The sequence below is a fragment of the Ascaphus truei genome, unplaced genomic scaffold, assembly GCF_040206685.1.
Source record: "Ascaphus truei isolate aAscTru1 unplaced genomic scaffold, aAscTru1.hap1 HAP1_SCAFFOLD_1810, whole genome shotgun sequence".
Lineage (NCBI taxonomy): Eukaryota > Metazoa > Chordata > Amphibia > Anura > Ascaphidae > Ascaphus > Ascaphus truei.
In genome coordinates, this window is record NW_027454711.1 from 33953 (window position 1) to 57192 (window position 23240).

Below are 23240 nucleotides of genomic sequence, written 5' to 3' on the forward strand. Positions count from 1 at the left end.
GATGTTGTGGGTGACAGATGTTGGGGGTAGGCTAAGACTGTTGACCAGAGTAACGTGGAGACTTACTGCACTCTGCATGCCCATCCTCTCCCTGACATCAGGGGAAGGAAGTGGCCCTGGTGTGTGTGTAGGTATACCAGATGTCAGTGTATGCATAAGTAAGTATGCCTGTGTAGTGGGAGGTGTAGGGGCATTAAGCTGGAGGACTTAAACCAGTCACAAAAGCACATAGATACCTCTTATTATACCGCACCAAATGCTGATAATATCATGCTGTAGCTGCACTTTACAGAAGATGATGCAGAATCCATCACATCATAGCCACACTGTGCATATGATGTACTGAATCAGTAACACCAGGAAGACATCTCCATTTAAGGGGTACAGTTGAAGTTAACAGAATATGTCCAGCACTTTGGTGTGTAGCCCATAAATAATAATTGTGCACATTACCAGAACATACTTGCAACTGCAAGATCATTTTGCTGCTTGTAGTGTATGCTCGTCCTGTGCAGTGTTGTAGTAGATCCATCTCTTCAGTGTTCACTGCAACAAAAGTAAGACATTGCATTAATATTACAGACGTTTGGGGGCTGAAATCTCACTTCGCTGCGGACAATTTCCCTTTGCATAAGATTCTTGTGATTATGTCAATGATGATCAATAACTACATCATAACACAGCCGCTCTATACAGAAGATGTACTTGCTATCAATGGTCATGGAGGTAATACGTCACACAATGTACAGATATAGCAAGGATTATTTCTTCCTCTGGTGCATTATGGCATTATGATGGGAAATGTTGTGAGATTCTGCATTATCAGCATCACTGAATCTTTTGGAAATTAAGTGATATTCTATGTTTTAATGCAATATTATGGATGATCAGCCGGTAAAATAATAATAGCTTGCTGTATCTGTAGCCATGCTCTACCCATGATGTGCTAAATCAATGACTGCAGAGAGATTCAGAGTGGTAAACATGACTGGAACGCATCTCTGAATAATGGGCAGCAAAGCAGTGCAGAATAGGAGGTGAAAGTATTTAAAATGGAAGACCCTTAGCAGCTGTGTGGGGAGTAGACAGTACAGACTGACCAAGTAAATGGTAAAAGGAGTAACTTCAACATTACTTGGCTTTGTTCTCCACATTGAAGCTTTCCTCCTCTTTAAATCACTAATACTGATGCCATGTGTAACCTGTACTGAGAGTTATATAATCTACTGGCCTAGATGAAACCATATGATGCAAACAGGTTCCATCCCACTCGATTCATAGAATTGAACCACCTCAACCTTTCATAACAATCACATAGAACTGCAGCAGTGCGCTACTGCACATGTTCTTGTTATGAATGGTAGTAGATGTGGTCCTTGGGTCAAAACTTCATACAGCAGCCACACTCTACTCATGATGTATTGAATCAACAAAAACCTGCATGGTACAGATCACAGGAAGGGTAGAGTAGAGGTGAATATGTCCAATGCGAAACCCTTAGCAGCTGGATTGTGTGGAGTCAATAAAACGACAAATACTAAATGAGAAATATACACATTGCTTATCTGTCTCTGTCTAGTCATTTTCCTCCTCTTCAACTGTCCTTCAAAATTTCTCTTCTGCCAGAAAAGAAACACATGGCTTCAATATTCACTGTTCTTCCCTCCTGAAATAAAAGTTAAGCATTGCATGGTTATGATCATACATACAATTAACCTTGCGCCAAACTATGTGATCCAAAGTAAATCCACCTCCCTCCCACAGCTGTGTTCCTTCTAGAGCTTCTACCATACAAGTCATTAATGTTCGTGACACTGTACTGCAGTCACAGTCTGCACACAAAGTAATGAATCAATTACATCACACTGAAAAGGCAGTCTACATGATGCAATAGTTATCCATAATAACTATGTCATGCAAAGGACAGGAAAGCCTATATGTATATCATTAGGGGAGAGGGGAAAAAAATAAATAAAAAATAAGTGCGACAAATTAAAACAGACAATAGGAAAGTAAATCCTTGCCCTGGGAACTTTACAATCTAAGAGAAATGTTAGAAGACTTAAAGAGAGGCAGCAGTTGGGGGAAGAAGTGCAGTAGATAACACTGCTTGTCCTTAATGGTGGGTACTTTTAGTAGAAAGCACTTCTTGGGAACAATAGTTGTTAGCAGTGACTGTGGGTGTGGGACAGTAGCCACGAGTCAAAGTTTTTGAAATTCTTGATTTAAGTCGTGAATTTTAAGATTGGTCTTAAATGTGGGTGGAAGAGGTTATGTTGGCATATACTGAGTGTGAGGGAGTTTCACATGTACGGTGCAGTGATGGAAAATGGTTTCAGGCAAGTGAGAGAACAGTAGAGGTGAAAGAAGTTAACAGGAGACAGTTATGGTTATAGTGCAAGAGACGAGCAAGGGCATAACGAGAGATCAAAGATGATATGCAAGAAGGAGCAGATTAATGGAGAGCCTTCACAAAAAGGTAAGGAGGAGAACTTTGTAGGTGATACAAAAACTTGATGGGATGCCAGGACAGGGATTTAAGGAGATGAGCAGAGACTGTTGTGGGAGAAAGTGAGATTATTCAAGCAGCAGAGTTTTGCATAGGAGAAAGTTGTGAAGCAGGGAGGCCTGTTAGTAGTATTTTAAAATAACCCATAGGATAACAGTATACATTGGAGTTTTAGCAGTAGGTTGAGAGGGGAAAGGGAAGATCTTGGTAATATTACAGAGAAAGAGGATCCAAACTTTACCCATGGCCATGCATGTGAATGGAGATGGAATTGAAGAGCCAAATGTTACTCCTAGGCAACATGTTTGATGACAAGATAGATGGTAGTACTGTTTACTGTGATGGAGAAAGGGGATAATATGAGCCCAGTTTTAGACATTAAGTTTAAGGCAGTGGAGTGCCATCCATGAGCATATAGCCAGGAGGCAACCCAAGAGTAGGGACTGGATTGCAGGAGTGAGAGCAGGGGTGGATAGATTTGTGTGTGTATCATCTGCATAGAGATTATATCTAAGGCCAAAAGAGTTGATGAGGTCACCAAATGATAGTATGTAGAGAGAAAGAGAGATCTCAGAACAGAGCCCTGATGTATACCCACAGACAGATCAATAGAAGACGAAGACATGTTAGCAACAGAGATGGAGAATGTGTGACAGGAAAGTTATGATGAAAACCAGGATAGAACTGTGTTACGGATACAAAGAGAGAGTTTAGAATATGAAGGAGGAGAGTGATTGAGAGCATCAAACGCAGCAGATAGATCAAGTAGGATTAGTAGGGAAAAGTGACCTTGGGAATTTGCTTTAAGCACAGTCTGTAGAACGAGCTGTACGAAAGGCAGGTTGTAAAGGATCCAGGAGGGAATGTGATTTAAGAATGTTGACATTCTAGCAATTAGGAGACAAACAGCAGGAGGGATACAGGGTGGTAGTTAGTAAGGCACATAGGGTGTAGGTTGTTTCTGAGAAAAGGGTGACCACTACAGGCTTAAAGTAAGAGGGTAAAGAGCCAGAGAATATGGAGGAATTGAAGATGTGGGTGAGAGTGGGGACTAAGAGATGCAGTAAGGTGTGAGGGGATATGATCTAGAGGGCATGTGGTAGAGGGAGAAGAGAAGATGATTTGCTTCCAGCTCTGTAAGAGAAGAAAAAGAGTCAAATGCAGAAGGAGAATTAGGTAGGAGAGAAGGGGGAAGGGACAGAAGGAATCTCCTTGTGGGTGGCATCCACCTTGTCTCTGAAGTAGTCAAATGCTTGAGGAGAAGTGAAGGAAGGATGGCAAGTGTGAGGAGAAGGTTAGTGGAGGGAGTCAAATACAGGGAAAAAAAGACAGCGTAAATTAAATTTGAGTGTTGATGAATGTGAAAAAAAAGTAGTGTGGTTTGGCCCCAAAGAGCAGCTTTATACAGGACTGGAGACATTTTTACTGTAGAAAAATCAAATATCAATTGTGTGATTTCCTTCATAGGCATTAAGAACAGCGAGTGGAAGTGTGATGAACATGTTTGGGAATTTAGCCAAGGGTGTGGGTTAGAGGGACGAGTGTGTCAGAACCTAGAAGGGGCATATAGATAGGAGGATAGCATTGCAAGAGTTAATAAGATTGTTAGTTTAAGTGAAAAGAGAGAGAGAGCAGAGAGGTTAGAGTAGATGTCAGAGGAGAGTTTAATTAAGCAGAGGAAAATCAGTGGGACAGGTAAGACACGGTGAGGGGAATGACTGATTGTGACTGATGAGAGCAGAAGAGGTTATGTACAACTAGAGCCTTGTTAGTAAGAGTGGACATTCCAGAGGGCACAGGAGAAGGGAAGAGAAAAGTAAGGAAAGGAATGTGGATTACATTAGATAGGTTAACACTCTTAGCAGGGAGGCCCGATGTGTATATGAGCCGGTCCAAGATTATAAGAGATATCCCCCAACATCAGCGAGCATAGAAGGAGACACAGAGATAGGTGTAGAGAGAGACAGAGATAGGGGTATGTAGAGAGAGAAGGACGTCAAGAGAATGAGACAGATAGACGTAGAGAGAGGAGACGTAGAGAGAGGGGGCTTTGAGAGGGGGGCGTAGAGAATGAGGGAAGGTGGAAGAGAATAGGATGTGCAGGAGTGCATTTCATTGAGCAGTGCAGAAATAGCTGCAATAGAGGTCTGTACAAATGGTGCTTTGTGTAGACACATGCAAAGGTAGGGGAAGGAAAGTGTATAGAACATGTGGATAAAAGCAGGAGTGTGGAAGTTAGAGAAATTAGAAAAGTTTTACAGAGGAGTGAGGAAACAGTAAACAGAAAGAACAAGAGAGAGGTTACATTGGGATGACGTGCTGTGGTAGAGAGAAATGCTAGGAGAGAGCCTCCAGATATTAGAGGACATGAATTGAGGGAGCAAATGTATAAATCAAAACCGGAGGGGGAGGTATAGCACGAAAGCTTGCACAGCAGTTGATGAAGATTATAGTCTTAAAGTTGCGTGTACCTGTCAGGGCACTCAAGAAGGTCAATGCTCACAAGTGCAGAGTTCATGAAGAAATGCTGAATCCAGTTCCCCTCCAATTTAATTTTAATATAACTTTTTCATTCTTCATTACTGCAAAAAGCAAACAAAACAAAACCACATTGCATTACTATTTTCAAAATGGATTGAATGACATATTCAACAGTAACTGTGTGATGCCAATATTGCCTTCTCACTCGTAGGCCAGTACGGTCAGGTACCCAGTACTGATAAAACAATAAGTGCCCGTACTAAGTACCAATATGAATTATAAGGAAATGTAAAATCTCCAGGTCTCTCTCCATCTCTGCAACAGATATATGGATAAGCCCATATTAAGGCATCACGTGACCGGAGCCGTCACTGACTGGGTATATGCAAAGATGCAGGGAGATGCAAAGAAAGGGAGGGAGAGAGACAGGGAGAAGATGGGAAACGGAGGGAGGCACGGATGGCGGGCCTCTCTCTTTCACTGGTGCATGCAAGGAGCTGGTCCCAACATCCACAAAGTGTGTGTGTATTATTGGTTGTGTTTTATGGCGGTAGGAGGATAGTGTGTATATTGTGTGTGTGTGGGAGTATTATATTGTGTGTAGGGTATTATAGTGTGTATATTATGTTGAGGTGCAGAGGAGAGTATTAGATTGGGTATCTTGTGTTAGGGGGTATTGTGTATATTGTGTTTAAGACTATAATATTATTGGGGAGATTATTATTGAGGAGGTATTAAAGTGTGTATTGTGGGGAGTATTAGTGTATGTATTATTTGTGGGTGACAGATGCTGTGGGTAGGCCAAGAGTACGGGCCAGACTAAGGTGGAGACTTTCTGTACTCTGCATACAGGACTCTACATGCACTGCAGAGGTGAGATTCCCCCAACTCCAATTTGCTACACTCTCCAAGAGAGATTATTGTGATCAGAGGTGGAAGATGAGCAGGGTCACTGCCCAGGGAGTAGCCTGTCAGGGGGCATGGAAATCTCTTTTGGTGCGTATGTTGCCACGTGGCATTGATTGACCGGTCAATTAGCACTGCTTCCTATCACAGTGACATGATCCGGTGCTGTGATCGGTTGCAGCGCTGACCAAGGTGTGTTAGTGCAGCAATTTACAGGGAGGGAACAGAGGTTGTGGGTGACAGATGCTGGGGGTAGGCCAAGAGTACGGGCCAGAGCAAGGTGGAGATATTCTGTACTCTGCATGCCCATCCTGCATGCCCAGGACTCTGCATGCATGCCAGTGGCTGTGGGGTGTGTGTGTGTAGGTATGCCAAGTGTCAGTGTGCATAAGTAAGTGTGCTGTGTGTGTAAGTAAGTTTGCCTGTGTGGCAGGAGGTGTAGGGGGGTGGGGGGCGGGGGGCGGTTCAGCTGGAGGACTTTACCCAGCACAAAAGCACATAGATGCCTCTGATTATATCACCCCAAATGCTGATAATATCCTGCTGTAGATGCACTTTACAGAAGATGATATAGATGTCATCAGTGTTTGGTGGGTTCATTAAATCAATCCATCATATAATAGCCACACTGTGCATATGATGTACTGAATCAGTAACACCAATCACAGGAAGACATCTCCATGGTAGGGGTAGTGTTGAAGTTAACAAAATATGTCCAGCACTGTGGAGTGGAGCCCATACATAATAATTGTGCACATTACCAGAACAACATATTGTCAACTGCATGATCATTTTGCTGCTTGTAGTGTATACTCTTGTCCTGTGCAGTGTTGTAGTAGATCCGTCTCTTCGGTGTTCACTGCAATAAAAGTAAGACATTGCATTAATATTACAGAAGTTTGGGGGCTGAAATCCCACTATGCTAATGACAGTTTCCCTTTGCATAAGATTCTTGTGATTATATCTCAATGATGATCAATAACAACTACATCATAACACAGCTGCTCTATACAGAATATGTATTTGCCATCAATGGTCATGGAGGCAATATGTCACACAATGTACATATATAGCAAGGATTATTTCTTCCTATGGTGTATTATGATGGGAGGGTGAGATTCTGCATTATCAGCATCAGTAAATCTGTAGGAAACTGAGTGATATTCTATTTTTTAATGCAATATTAGGGTAAAATAAAGCTTGCTGTATCTATAGCCATGCTCTACCCATGATGTGCTGAATCAATGACTGCAGAGCGATTTAGAGTGGTAAACATGACTTGAACTCATCTCTGAATAGAGGGTAGCACAGTAGTGCAGAGTAGAAGGTGAATGTATCTCAAATGGAAACCCTTAGCAGCTGTGTGGGGAGTAGACAGTACAGACTGACCAAGTAAATAGTAAAAAGTAGTAACTTCAACATTACTTGGTTTTGTTCTCCACTCCTGTTTTTCTGTTCTTTAAATCACTAATACTGATGCCATATGTAACCTGTACTGAGAGTTATATACTCTACTGGCCTAGATCAAATTAAATGATGCAAACAGGATCCCTCCCACTCAAGATTCATGATTGCACCACCTCAACCTTTCATAACAATAACATAGAACTGCAGCAGTGCGCTACTGCACATGTTCTTGTTATGAATGGTAGTAGATGTGGTCCTTGGGTCAGTACTTCATACTGTAGCCACACTCTATTCATGATGTATTGAATCAACAAAAATCTGCATGGTACAGATCACAGGAAGGGGTGGAGTAGAGGTGAATATGTCCAATGCGAAACCCTTAGCAGCCGGATTTTTTGGAGTCAATAAAACGACAAATACTAAATGAGAAATATACACATTGCTTATCTGTCTCTGTGTAGTCATTTTCCTCCTCTTCAACTGTCCTTCAATTTTCTATTTTGCAAGAAAATGAACACATGGCTTCAATATTCACTTCTGTTCTGCAGTCTTTCCTCTTGAAATAAAAAAGTTAAGCATTGCATTATTATTATTATAATTATTATTGACGATACATACAATGAACCTTGCTCCAAACCATGTGATACAAAGCAAATCCACCTCCCTCCCACAGCTGTGCTCCTTCTAGAGCTTCTACCACACAAGTTATTCATGTCAGTGAAACTGTACTGCAGTCCCGGTCTGCACACAATCTACTGAATCAATGACATCACACTGTGTCACACAATGTCATGCTAACGACAGGAAACAATCTTTGTATATATCTTTGTATATATAATAATAATAATAATAATAATAATAAAAAAAATAAGACAGGACAGACACTCCTACATTGCAATCAATAGAAAATAACTGGGACAGGCACTTCAAGGATGCATACAGTCCCGGATAAACTGTAGCTACCTATACAGGTGTGCCTTGTCTCTAGACTCTGCATATATCTCTATTTATATACCACCCATTGTGTACTCAGCGCTTTACAAGAGAGACCAAAAAGTACAGGAAATTATTATACAATAAGTTCAACAAACAAAAACAGACAATAGGAAAGTAAATCCCTGTCCTGGGTAGTTTACAATCTAAGAGAAATGTAAGGAGACTTACAGAGAGACAACAGGTGGGGGAACAAGTGCAGTAGATGACAATGCTTGTCCTTAATGGTGGGTACTTGTAGTATAAAGCACTTCTTGGGAACAATAGTTAGTGACTGAATGAGTGACAGTAGCAACGAGTAAAAGCTATTGAAATGCTTCATTTAAGTTGTGAATTTTAAGGTTGATTTTAAATGTGGGTGGAAGAGTGTATGTTGGCATATACTGAGTGTGTGTGAGTTTCACAGGTAAATTGATGGGAAAGGGTTTCAGGCAAGAGAGCGAGTGCGCAGTAGAGGTGTAAGAAGTATAATGGAGACAGTTATTAGTAGAGCTTAGGAGACGAGGAAGGGCATAACGAGACCAAAGATGATATGTAGGAAGGAGCAGATGAATAGAGAATAGTGTTGGACTGGGTCCTCAACTATAAAAAAAATGGGTAACGGGTACCCGGCCAAAATGAAAGGTTCTACCCGGTCGGGTACACGGTTTGGCACTTACCTTCCGGGTGGCAGTGACATCTAGGATCAGCAGCAGTCCTGTGACGGTGGCAGCATCTGTGGTGTCTTCAGCCGGCGGGGGAGCTGCAGGCTCACAGACACAGCTTACCTGCTTCGGTGCTGTGGAAGTGATTCCTGCAGCTCCCCCCGCCAGGTGAAGACACCTCTGATGCTGCCAACATCAGAGGACTGCTGCTGCTGATCCTAGATGTCTTAGGAAAGGTAAGTATAAAAGATTATTTCCAGCTGCCCTGACATTACCCGACGCCGGGTATTACCCGGCCAAGTCCACTTCTCAGTGGCCGGTTTCGAAAGAGTTTAGAATATGAATGAGAAGAGTGATTGACAGTATCAAAAGCAGAAGAGAGATCAAGCAGGATTAGTAAGTAAAATGGACCTTGGGAATTTTCTTTATGTACATAATTGGTTACATTGGGAAAGGCAGATTGTGAAGGGCCCAGAGGAGCATGTGATTTAAGAATGTTGATCAAACGGGAGATCACAAGACGTTCTAGCAATTAGGAGGCAAATGGTAGGAAGGATACAGGGCGATAGTTAGAAATTCACACAAGGTCAAGGTTATTTTTGAGAATATGGGGTGACCACTGCATGCTTAAAAGGAAGAGTTGAAAGAGCCAAAGGATATGGAGGAATTGAAGATGTGGGTGAGAGTGAGAATATAGGATTGAGAGGGCAGAGTGGTAGAGGGAGAAGAGAAGATCAGGTTCCAGCTTTGTGACAGGAGAAAAGGAGTCAAGAGTGCAATGAGATCTAGATAGAAAAAGAGAGAGGGGGAAGGGAGAGAACGAATCTACTTGTGGATGGCATCCACCTTGCCTCAAGTGAGCAAAGGCTTGAGGAGAAATAAAGGATGGATGTTAAGTGGGAGGAGAAAGTCAGTGGTGGGACTCAAATACATAGAAGACAGTGTGAATGAAATTGGAGTGTTGATGAGTGAGGAAAAAGTAGTGTTTGACCTTAAAAAAAGGAGCAGAGTTTTACAGAACAGGACAAAGGTTTAGTGTAGAAAATCAGACTGTGAGATTTCCTCCATAGGTGTTAAGAGCAGCAGTGTGATGTGATGAAGTGTGATGAGAGCGTGCTTGTGAATTTAACCAATGCATGGGTTAGGCTGCGTCTATAGTAAGCACGCAACAGAAGGCAAAGTTAGCGCATGCCTGTCGCTCCAGCAATCCCTGCACTGAGGTCCGAGGCGACGGGGAGGCCCTGCATCGCTCGCACGCACTGTGGACGACCAAGCGTGTGACCATGATAATCACGGCCTTAGAGGGATGAGTGTGTCAGAGCCTAGAAGGGGCATATAGATGATGGAGGAGGAGGGAGGAGGAGATGATAGCATTGTAAGAGTTAACAAGATAGTTAGTTTAAGCAGAAAGTGAGGAAAGGTTAGAGATAAGGGTAGATGTCAGAGGAGAGAGTTCAATTAAGCTGAGGTATCGAGTAGGACAGGGGTGAGGGGAATGAGAAGTGGTGGATGATGAGAGCAGAAGAGGTCATGTACAAATAGACCATGTTAGTCGTAGAGCAGACATTCCAGAGGGCACGTGAGAAGGGAAGAGTAAAGTGAGACAAGGAATGTGGATTACATTAGATGGGTTAATACGCTTAGCAGGGAGGTGGAGAGAGAGGCAAGAGGCAGAGGGTGGTGTAGGGCTAGAGGAAGAGATGTTGCATGTACCTTGTCAGAACATTAAAGAACGTCAATTCACACTGGTGCAGAGTTGATGATGAAATGCTGAATCCAGTTCACGTCCAATTCAATTTTAACAGAACTTTTTCATTCTTCATTACTGCAAAAAAAAAAAGTAAAAAACAATGCATTACTATTTTCAAAATGGATTGAATTCCCCCACCAATGACTATGTGTTACCAATATATCCCTCTCAGTCCCACTGCAGCACATACTGTACCAGTGTGAAAGTAAGAAGGTACACAGTACCGGTAAAACAATACGTGCCGGTACTATGCACCATATGAATTATAAGGGGATGTAAATCTCCCAGTCTCTCTCCATATCCGCAACAGAGTGGGCTCCGGTCAGTGGCATGGATGCCCATATATGGATATGCTCATATTTGGGCATCCCATGTCACTGACCGGAGCCGGCTCTGAGTATAGGGATATATGCGGAGACGCAGAGGTGCAAGGAAATGGGAGGAGGCACGGTGAGAAACAGGGAGAGACCACAGGAAGATAGAGGGCAACAACTTCCACAAGGTACGTCTATGTGTATAATTGTTTGTATTTTGTGCAGAGGGGGTAATTTCAGATAAAATACAATTCTCCACCCTCTACGAAATAATTCCACTTTGTTCAGTAAGCCAGAAAGTCTTGGTCCCATGGGGACTGAATTTTAATGCAAATAAGGTCCTTAATACACAAGTAAAGAATAAAGTTACTTATTCTCTACTGTAAGAAGTGCCACATTGCCCACTATTTGGGTCCTGTGCCCAGATTGTGACCATGCATGGCAGAGGTGAGATTCCCCCAACTCCAATTTGCTACACTCTCCAAGAGAGATAATTGTGATCAGAGGTGGAACTAGGGGAGGGGGTGAGCAGGGTCACTGCCCAGGGAGTAACCTGACTGGGGGCACGGAAATCTCATTTAGTGCATATGTTGCGGCACTGCATTGATTGACCGGTCAATCTGCACTGCTGCCTGTCACAGTGACATCCTGATCGGGCACTGTGATCAGCTATAGCACTGACCCAGGTGAGATAGTTCAGCACTTTACAAGGAGGGAACAGATGTTGTGGGTGACAGATGCTGGGGGTAGGCCAAGACTGTTGGCCAGAGTAACGTGGAGACTTACTGCACTCTGCATGCCCATCCTCTCCCTGACATCAGGGGAAGGAAGTGGCCCTGGGGTGTGTGTAGGTATGCCAGATGTCAGTGTATGCATAAGTAAGTATGCCTGTGTAGTGGGAGGTGTAGGGGCGTTAAGCTGGAGGACTTAAAACAGGCACAAAAGCACATAGATACCTCTGATTATACCGCACCAAATGCTGATAATATCATGCTGTAGCTGCACTTTACAGAAGATGATGCAGATGTCATCATTGGTTGGTGGGTTCATTAAATCAATCCATCATATCATAACCACACTGTGCATATGATGTACTGAATCAGTAACACCAGGAAGACATCTCCATGTTAGGAGTAGAGTTGAAGTTAACAGAATATGTCCAGCACTGTGGTGTGTAGCCCATAAATAATAATTGTGCACATTACCAGAACAACATACTGTCAACTGCAAGATCATTTTGCTGCTTGTAGCGTATGCTCATCCTGTACAGTGTTGTAGTAGATCCGTCTCTTCAGTGTTCACTGCAACAAAAGTAAGACATTGCATTAATATTACAGACGTTTGGGGGCTGAAATCTCACTTCGCTGCGGACAATTTCCCTTTGCATAAGATTCTTGTGATTATGTCAATGATGATCAATAACTGCATCATAACACAGCCGCTCTATACAGAAGATGTACTTGCTCTCAATGGTCATGGAGGTAATACGTCACACAATGTACAGATATAGCAAGGATTATTTCTCCAACTGGTGCATTATGGCATTATGATGGGAAATGTTGTGAGATTCTGCATTATCAGCATCACTGAATCTTTTGGAAATTAAGTGATATTCTATGTTTTAATGCAATATTATGGATGATCAGCCGGTAAAATAATAATAGCTTGCTGTATCTGTAGCCATGCTCTACCCATGATGTGCTGAACCAATGACTGCAGAGAGATTCAGAGTGGTAAACATGACTGGAACGCATCTCTGAATAATGGGCAGCAAAGCAGTGCAGAATAGGAGGTGAAAGTATTTAAAATGGAAGATCCTTAGCAGCTGTGTGGAGAGTAGACAGTACAGACTGACCAAGTAAATGGTAAAAGGAGTAACTTCAACATTACTTGGCTTTGTTCTCCACATTGAAGCTTTCCTCCTCTTTAAATCACTAATACTGATGCCATGTGTAACCTGTACTGAGAGTTATATAATCTACTGGCCTAGATGAAACCATATGATGCAAACAGGATCCATCCCACTCCAGATTCATAGAATTGAACCACCTCAACCTTTCATAACAATCACATAGAACTGCAGCTGTGCGCTACTGCACATGTTCTTGTTATGAATGGTAGTAGATGTGGTCCTTGGGTCTTTACTTCATACTGTAGCCACCCTCTACTCATGATGTATTGAATCAACGAAAACTTGCATGGTTCAGATCACAGGAAGGGGTAGAGTAGAGATGAAAATATTCAATGTGAAACCCGTAGCAGCCGGATTGTGTGGAGTCAATAAAACGACAAATACTAAATGGTAAATGAGAAATATACACATTGCTTATCTGTCTCTGTGTAGTAATTTTCCTTCTCTTCAACTGTCCTTCAAATTTTCTCTTTTGCAAGAAAAGGAACACATGGCTTCAATATTCACTTCTGTTCTGCAGTCATCCCTCCTGAAATAAAAGTTAAGCATTGCATTGTTATTATGATAATACATACAATAAACCTTGCTCCAAACCATTTGATGCAAAGCAAATCCACCTCCCACCCACAGCTGTGCTCCTTCTAGAGCATGCATGTCAAACTCCAGTCCTCGAGGGTCCCAAACAGGCCAGGTTTTCAGAAGGGATATCCTGAAAACCTGGCCTGTTTGCTGCCCTCGAGGACTGGAGTTTGACATCCTTGTTCTTGAGCTTCTACCACGCAAGTCATCCATGTGAGTGACACTGTACTGCAGTCCTGGTCTGCACACAATCTACTGAATCAATGACATCACACTGTAAAGGCAATCTACAAGATGTATTAGTTGTCCACACTTCCGAAATGTTACTTTTATGTCCAAATCACTTATTCCCATGACCTGATATTTGTATTTGTTATTTATAGGATTGTCACAAAGAGTTGATGAGGTCACCAAATGATAGTATGTAGAGAGAAAGAGAGATCTCAGAACAGAGCCCTGATGTATACCCACAGACAGATCAATAGAAGACGAAGACATGTTAGCAACAGAGATGGAGAATGTGTGACAGGAAAGTTATGATGAAAACCAGGATAGAACTGTGTTACGGATACCAAGAGAGAGTTTAGAATATGAAGGAGGAGAGTGATTGAGAGCATCAAACGCAGCAGATAGATCAAGTAGGATTAGTAGGGAAAAGTGACCTTGGGAATTTGCTTTAAGCACAGTCTGTAGAACGAGCTGTACGAAAGGCAGGTTGTAAAGGATCCAGGAGGGCATGTGATTTAAGAATGTTGACATTCTAGCAATTAGGAGACAAACAGCAGGAGGGATATAGGGCGGTAGTTAGTAAGGCACATAGGGTGTAGGTTGTTTCTGAGAAAAGGGTGACCACTACAGGCTTAAAGTAAGAGGGTAAAGAGCCAGAGAATAGGGAGGAATTGAAGATGTGGGTGAGAGTGGGGACTAAGAGATGCAGTAAGGTGTGAGGGGATACGATCTAGAGGGCATGTGGTAGAGGGAGAAGAGAAGATGATTTGCTTCCAGCTCTGTAAGAGAAGAAAAAGAGTCAAATGCAGAAGGAGAATTAGGTAGGAGAGAAGGGGGAAGGGACAGAAGGAATCTCCTTGTGGGTGGCATCCACCTTGTCTCTGAAGTAGTCAAATGCTTGAGGAGAAGTGAAGGAAGGATGGCAAGTGTGAGGAGAAGGTTAGTGGAGGGAGTCAAATACAGGGAAAAAAAGACAGCGTAAATTAAATTTGAGTGTTGATGAATGTGAAAAAAAAGTAGTGTGGTTTGGCCCCAAAGAGCAGCTTTATACAGGACTGGAGACATTTTTACTGTAGAAAAATCAAATATCAATTGTGTGATTTCCTTCATAGGCATTAAGAACAGCGAGTGGAAGTGTGATGAACATGTTTGGGAATTTAGCCAAGGGTGTGGACTAGAGGGACAAGTGTGTCAGAGCCTAGAGGGGGCATATAGATAGGAGGATAGCACTGTAAGAGTTAATAAGATTGTTAGTTTAAGCGGAAAGAGAGAGAGAGGTTAGAGTAGATGTCAGAGGAGAGTTTAATTAAGCAGAGGAAAATCAGTGGGACAGGTAAGATGGGGTGAGGGGAATGACTGATTGTGAATGATGAGAGCAGAAGAGGTCATGTACAACTAGAGCCTTGTTAGTCAGAGAACGGCCATTCCAGATGGCATAGGAGAAGGGAAGAGAAAAGTAAGGAAAGGAATGTGGATTACATTAGATAGGTTAACACTCTTAGCAGGGAGGCAGAGGCAGGGAGGCCCGATGTGTATATGAGCAGGTTCAAGATTATAAGAGATATCCCACACATCAGCAAACATAGAAGGAGACACAGAGATAGGTGTAGAGAGAGACAGAGATAGCTCTATGTAGAGAGAGAGGGACGTAGAGAGAATGAGACAGATAGGCGCAGAGAGAGAGGGGGCGCAGAGAGAGAGGGGGCGCAGAGAGAGAGGGGGCGCAGAGAGAGAGGGGGCGCAGAGAGAGAGGGGGCGCAGAGAGAGAGGGGGCGCAGAGAGAGAGGGGGCGCAGAGAGAGAGGGGGCGCAGAGAGAGAGGGGGCGCAGAGAGAGAGGGGGCGCAGAGAGAGAGGGGGCGCAGAGAATAGGATGTACATGAGTGCTTTTCATTGAGCAGTGCAGAAATAGCTGCAATAGAGGTCTGTACAAATGGTGCAGTGTGTAGACACATGCAAAGGTAGGGGAAGGAAAGAGGAGAACATGTGGATAAAAGCAGGAGTGTGGAAGTTAGAGAAATTTGAAAAGTTTAACAGAGGAGTGAGGAAACAGCAAGCAGAGAGAACAAGAGAGAGGTTACATTGGGATGACGTTCTGTGGTAGAGAGAAAATGCTAGGAGAGAGCTTTCAAATATTAGAGGACATGACTTGAGGGAGCAAATGTATAAATCAAAACCTGAGGGGGAGGTATAGCACGAAAGCTTGCACAGCAGATTATAGTCTTAAAGTTGCGTGTACCTGTCAGGGCATTCAAGAAGGTAAATTCTCACAAGTGCAGAGTTCATGATGAAATGCTGAATCCAGTTCCCCTCCAATTTAATTTTAATATAACTTATCCATTCTTCATTACTGCAAAAAGCAAACAAAACAAAACCACATTGCATTACTATTTTCAAAATGGATTGAATGGCATATTCAACAGTGACTGTGTGATGCCAATATTCCCCACTCACTCGTAGTGAAGCACATATTGTACTAGTGTTGAAAGTAGGCCGGTAGAGTCAGGTACGCAGTACTGATAAAACAATAAGTGCGCGTCGTAAGTACCAGCTCCGCAACAGTGCGGGCATCACATTAGTGACGTGGATGAACATATATGGATAAGCCCATATTAAGGCATCACGTGACCAGAGCCGTCACTGACTGGGTATACGTAAAGACGCAGGGAGATGCAAGGAAAGGGAGGGAGAGAGACAGGGAGAAGATGGGAAACGGAGGGAGGCACGGATGGAGAGAGGGAGTTCTTCCGAGCTTCTGCTGGCCTCTCTCTTTCACTGGTGCATGCCGGGAGCTGGTCCCAACATCCACAAAGTGTGTGTGTATTATTGGTTGTATTTTATGGGGGTAGGAGGGTAGTGTGTATATTGTGTGTGTGGGAGTATTATATTGTGTGTAGAGGTGCAGAGGAGAGTACTAGATTGTGTATCTTGTGTAAGGGTGTTGTGTATATTGTGTTTGGAGCTATAATATTATTGGGGAGATTAGTATTGAGGAGGTATTATAGTGTGTATTGTGGGGAGTATTAGTGTGTGTATTGTTTGTGGGTGACAGATGCTGGGGTATGCAGCAATCCCTGCACTGAGGTCCGAGGCGGCTCTGCATCGCTCGCATGCACTGTGGATGACCAAGCATGTGCCCATGATAATCATGGCCTTAGAGGGATGAGTGTGTCAGAGCCTAGAAGGGGCATATAAATATATAATGGAGGAGGGAGGAGGGAGGAGGAGGAGATGATAGCATTGTAAAAGTTAACAAGATAGTTAGTTTAAGCAGAAAGTGAGGAGAGGTTAGAGATAAGGGTAGATGTCAGAGGAGAGAGTTCAATTAAGCTGAGGTATCGAGTAGGACAGGGGTGAGGGGAATGAGAAGTGGTGGATGATGAGAGCAGAAGAGGTCATGTACAAATAGACCTTGTTAGTCAGAGAGCAGACATTCCAGAGGGCACGTGAGAAGTGAAGAGTAAAGTGAGACATGGAATGTGGATTACATTAGATGGGTTAATACGCTTAGCAGGGAGGTGGAGAGAGAGAGGCAAGAGGCAGAGAGTGGTGTAGGGGTTGAGGAAGAGATATTGCATGTACCTTATCAGAACATTAAAGAACATCAATTCACACTGGTGCAGAGTTGATGATGAATCCAGTTCACCTCCAATTCAATTTTAACAGAAATGTTTCATTCTTCATTACTGAAAAAAAAGAAAAGTAAAAAACATTTCATTACTATTTTCAAAATGGATTGAATTCCCCCAACAATAACTATGTGTTACCAATATATCCCTCTCAGTCCCACTGCAGCATATACTGTACCAGTGTGAAAGTAGGAAGGTACACAGTACCGGTAAAACAATACGTGCCGGTACTATGCACCATCTGAATTATAAGGGGATGTAAATCTCCCAGTCTCTCTCCATATCCGCAACAGAGTGGGCTCCGGTCAGTGGCATGGATGCCCATGTATGGATATGCTCATATTTGGGCATCCCATGTCACTGACCGGAGCCGGCTCTGAGTATAGGGATATATGCGGAGACGCAGAGGTGCAAGGAAATGGGAGGAGGCACGGTGAGAAACAGGGAGAGACCACAGGAAGATAGAGGGCAACAACTTCCACAAGGTACGTGTATGTGTATAATTGTTTGTATTTTGTGCAGAGGGGGTAATTTCAGATAAAATACAATTCTCCACCCTCTACGAAATAATTCCACTTTGTTCAGTAAGCCAGAAAGTCTTGGTTCCATGGGGACTGAATTTTAATGCAAATAAGGTCCTTAATACACAAGTAAAGAATATAGTTACTTATTCTCTACTGTAAGAAGTGCCACATTGCCCACTATTTGGGTCCTGTGCCCAGATTGTGACCATGCATGGCAGAGGTGAGATTCCCCCAACACCAATTTGCTACACTCTCCAAGAGAGATAATTGTGGTCAGAGGTGGAACTAGGGGAGGGGGTGAGCAGGGTCACTGCCCAGGGAGTAACCTGACAGGGGGCACGGAAATCTCATTTAGTGCATATGGTGCGGCACTGCATTGATTGACCGGTCAATCTGCACTGCTGCCTGTCACAGTGACATCATGATCGGGCACTGTGATCAGCTATAGCACTGACCCAGGTGAGATAGTTCAGCACTTTACAAGGAGGGAACAGATGTTGTGGGTGACAGATGCTGGGGGTAGGCCAAGACTGTTGGCCAGAGTAACGTGGAGACTTACTGCACTCTGCATGCCCATCCTCTCCCTGACATCAGGGGAAGGAAGTGGCCCTGGGGTGTGTGTAGGTATGCCAGATGTCAGTGTATGCATAAGTAAGTATGCCTGTGTAGTGGGAGGTGTAGGGGCGTTAAGCTGGAGGACTTAAAACAGGCACACATCTCACTTCGCTGCGGACAATTTCCCTTTGCATAAGATTCTTGTGATTATGTCAATGATGATCAATAACTGCATCATAACACAGCCGCTCTATACAGAAGATGTACTTGCTATCAATGGTCATGGAGGTAATACGTCACACAATGTACAGATATAGCAAGGATTATTTCTTCCTCTGGTGCATTATGGCATTATGATGGGAAATGTTGTGAGATTCTGCATTATCAGCATCACTGAATCTTTTGGAAATTAAGTGATATTCTATGTTTTAATGCAATATTATGGATGATCAGCCGGTAAAATAATAAAAGCTTTCTGTATCTGTAGCCATGCTCTACCCATGATGTGCTGAATCAATGACTGCAGAGAGATTCAGAGTGGTAAACATGACTGGAACGCATCTCTAAATAATGGGCAGCAAAGCAGTGCAGAATAGGAGGTGAAAGTATTTAAAATGGAAGACCCTTAGCAGCTGTGTGGGGAGTAGACAGTACAGACTGACCAAGTAAATGGTAAAAGGAGTAACTTCAACATTACTTGGCTTTGTTCTCCACATTGAAGCTTTCCTCCTCTTTACATCACTAATACTGATGCCATGTGTAACCTGTACTGAGAGTTATATAATCTACTGGCCTAGATGAAACCATGTGATGCAAACAGGATCCATCCCACTCCAGATTCATAGAATTGAACCACCTCAACCTTTCATAACAATCACATAGAACTGCAGCTGTGCGCTACTGCACATGTTCTTGTTATGAATGGTAGTAGATGTGGTCCTTGGGTCTTTACTTCATACTGTAGCCACACTCTACTCATGATGTATTGAATCAATGAAAACTTGCATGGTTCAGATCACAGGAAGGGGTAGAGTAGAGATGAAAATGTTCAATGTGAAACCCGTAGCAGCCGGATTGTGTGGAGTCAATAAAACGACAAATACTAAATGGTAAATGAGAAATATACACATTGCTTATCTGTCTCTGTGTAGTAATTTTCATTCTGTTCAACTGTCCTTCAAATTTTCTCTTTTGCAAGAAAAGGAACACATGGCTTCAATATTCACTTCTGTTCTGCAGTCATCCCTCCTGAAATAAAAGTTAAGCATTGCATTGTTATTATGATAATACATACAATAAACCTTGCTCCAAACCATTTGATGCAAAGCAAATCCACCTCCCACCCACAGCTGTGCTCCGTCTAGAGCATGCATGTCAAACTCCAGTCCTCGAGGGTCCCAAACAGGCCAGGTTTTCAGTAGGGATATCCTGAAAACCTGGCCTGTTTGCTGCCCTCGAGGACTGGAGTTTGACATCCTTGTTCTTGAGCTTCTACCACGCAAGTCATCCATGTGAGTGACACTGTACTGCAGTCCTGGTCTGCACACAATCTACTGAATCAATGACATCACACTGTAAAGGCAATCTACAAGATGTATTAGTTGTCCACACTTCCGAAATGTTACTTTTATGTCCAAATCACTTATTCCCATGACCTGATATTTGTATTTGTTATTTATAGGATTTTCACATGTATTACTACTGTGAAACGCTATATACATTAATAGTGCTATATAAATAAATACATACACATTTATATATAATAATAATATCAGCATGTTCTTTTAAAGCGCTGCTAGTTTTACGTAGCGCTATACAGAGACATTTTGCAGACACAAGTCCCTGCCCCATAGAGCTTACAATCTATGACATTGGTGCCTGAGGCACAGAGGATATGAAGTGACTTGCCCAAGGTCACACACACACATAAATATATACACACACACACACACACACATATATATGAAAACTAACACAGAAAAAAAGAATCCCCTGAATAGCACTCTAACATACACAAATTGTATCAATAAAGGTTTATTAATCACATACACATAAATGGTTAAAATGAGGAGCAGTGGTGACCTACAAAGCTGTTATAAACTGAACCTTAATGTGTGGGGAAAAATGCTACACTGCAGTAATAAGTACAAAGTGTGTAAATAAAGTGTAGAGGCAAGAAATATATGGAAATGAGAACACTCAGACCGGCTGGTCAAGTACTACCTAAGTTGAAGCCCCCTGTGTGAAGTGCTTGTATGAAACTAGTGTATAACTAACAAGCAAGGAAATGAATAAGTTAATTATATAAGTTAGTAATATGATCCAAGCCTATAGATATGAAACACACAGATGAGCAAAAAATTGGCAGATATAACTAACAAGCCAAAATAGGTAGCAAAAGTACTTAGACCAGTCCTGAGTGTACAGCAAAGTGTCCAGCAGAGTGATAGCTGAGATCACCACCACATCCTAGATGAGACAGACAAGCCCTGACTTGCTTGTTTCACCAAATGCTTTGTCCGGGGGCTTAACATATAGACAGTTGATAGATGTATTTGAAGTTGCATATTCTGTGCCGTGGATTAATCAGTGTACTGAAAGCAACTGAGGATGGTACAGTAGCTGTGATAGGTTGGCCTCATAGCTCCTCCTTCAATGGAGGAATCGGCTCACAGAGCACTTAACTCCCTAAATGCCCAAAGAAAAAAGTAAGCATGCAGTACTTAAAGTGAAAGTAAAATGAGAAATGAAATAAACACACACATTGAAAAATCACTCACCCGACTGAGAGCGCCTTCTACAGAGCGCTGTACCACTGCTCAGCTAGCAGCTAAAACTGTCTCATTTTCCCACCATTGAAGTTTACACATGTCCACGCCCCACTACAAGACGCTGTGTACGGAAGCTCGCAGGAGACAAACTAGTGAGAGAATGTGTAGCTGCTAGCCACACTCCACGAGGTGCATTGTGGGAAATGTAGTTCTTTGCCTGCTAGCTTCTCTGACTGGTTACTGATCACATGATGTCACTAGGGGCGGGATTAGTGTGTTGCAATGTAACGGCCCGGCTGTATGATTGTCACAGAAGGGGGGAGCCTGAGAATGTCACGGATTTAATTACACATGTAATGATGTAATAACACAGCCATGAACTAAGCCAGTATACATATGGTCGTGTGATATTTATAATGCATTTATTAACATTATTGTGTGGATTTGGGCTGAATTAAACTTGTATGGGATTGTCACTTTAATATCACAGTACCACTACTGTTTAACACTTATAATGACCTCCTGATTACAGATTATTAGGGACAGACTTAAAAAGGCCTGTGTAAATATTTATTATAGAGTGGCCTCTTTACTTTATAATATCAGGGAGTATCAGACAGGCCTGTGTTTATTTTTAATATACATTAGGGTGACCTGACTCCAGATTATTGGCCTTTCCCTCTGACAAATGCATATTTTCCTATACTGTGTTAATTTTGTTAGAACAAAATAAATATTCATGCGCTAAATGACAGTACCAGTGTGAGTCCCAATAAGAAGTAGTGAGGTAAAAAACCATGGTACCAGCAACATATGTAACTGATGGGGAGGGTGCTAAAATATATGGAGTGTGGCGTCCTGATTGCTAAATGAGGTGTATTATATCATAAGTGCATATAACAATATCCCTCATAGCAATCTATTAAGAACCAACAAGAACTAGGTAGCACAATAATCAGTGCTGCAGTTATAGCCTAATAATAAGTATATATATATATATATATATATATATATATATATATATACTGCTGCGGCCAAGTTTATTCGAGCATTTGCCCGTTCTTGGCCGCAGCAGTAGCCTGGCGCGCGCCCGAGAGTGACGGGCGCGCGCCGAAGCAGCGGAAGAGCGCCCTCCGATCGGGGCGCTCTCCCTACCGCTGCCGGGTCCGCCGGGTCCCCCGGAACCCCCTGCCGCTGTCCCGCGATCGCGGGACACCAGGGCTCCCTCGGGGAGCCCCTGGACGCGCGTGCAGGGGGCGCACGCTCCCGAAGACGCGTGACCGCGCGTCATGGGCGGCCACTAGCAAGCCGGGAAATCTCCCGGCTTGCGGTACCGGCCACACTCGAATAAAGTGTGTCGGTACTATATATATATATATATATATATATATGTAACCCATATTCCATATCGCAGATAGGGTGCATGTGAGGGGAGCTATATGTATTACCCAGTGTGGTGCTTTACCTGTGAGGCTCACAGGAGGCCTGAGCCTCCGCCAATGAGAGCCTGGGGTGTATCCTCCTGAACAATACTATATGGTGCAGCGCCTCCACCTGTGATGGCTCCAAGCAGAGCGGGAGTTGTTCCTCACAGGACAATAATATAATATCACGCACACAGCATATAAAAGAACAGTGACTTTTCTAACAGTAACATAACTATGCATGTCATACATTAAGTGTCTCTCTTCTAGGAGACACAGTAACTCACGTGTCTCGCAGGATGCAACCCCTCACCGTGTACCCACACCATGTCCAACTCCCCACACCACAACCCCACCCCCAAAGTAAGGTATGTGTGTGTGTGACTGCACAGCCACTATGTACTGATTTATAGTTGGTGCACTTATGGATGTTACCTGCCGAGCGCTCCAGCGCTAGGACCTGCAAACAGACTTCGCAAAGGATCCGACGGTGAAGATACGTCAGGGTTACCTTCCAGGGCGATCCCACCCGGTTGGTTGCTGCTGTGCTTGAAGAGGTCTGATCCTAAACCTCTGTAATGGTGCTGCGACAGTCTCTGCTTCCTTCACTTCTCTC

At 43.1% G+C, this 23240-nt stretch overlaps 1 long non-coding RNA gene across 1 annotated transcript; it reads right to left on the reverse strand.

The window, feature by feature from the left end:
* Nucleotides 1-591: 591 nt before the first annotated feature.
* LOC142476960 (uncharacterized) lies at nt 592-21019 on the reverse strand. The gene is made up of 11 exons (XR_012792091.1): nt 20834-21019; nt 19558-19677; nt 17304-17407; nt 15961-16071; nt 13326-13445; nt 12210-12305; nt 10654-10765; nt 7740-7859; nt 6658-6755; nt 4981-5091; nt 592-1666 (listed from the first exon to the last, which is right to left on the reverse strand). It is a non-coding gene; the product is annotated as an uncharacterized LOC142476960 (long non-coding RNA).
* Between the last annotated feature and the right edge of the window lie 2221 nt (nt 21020-23240).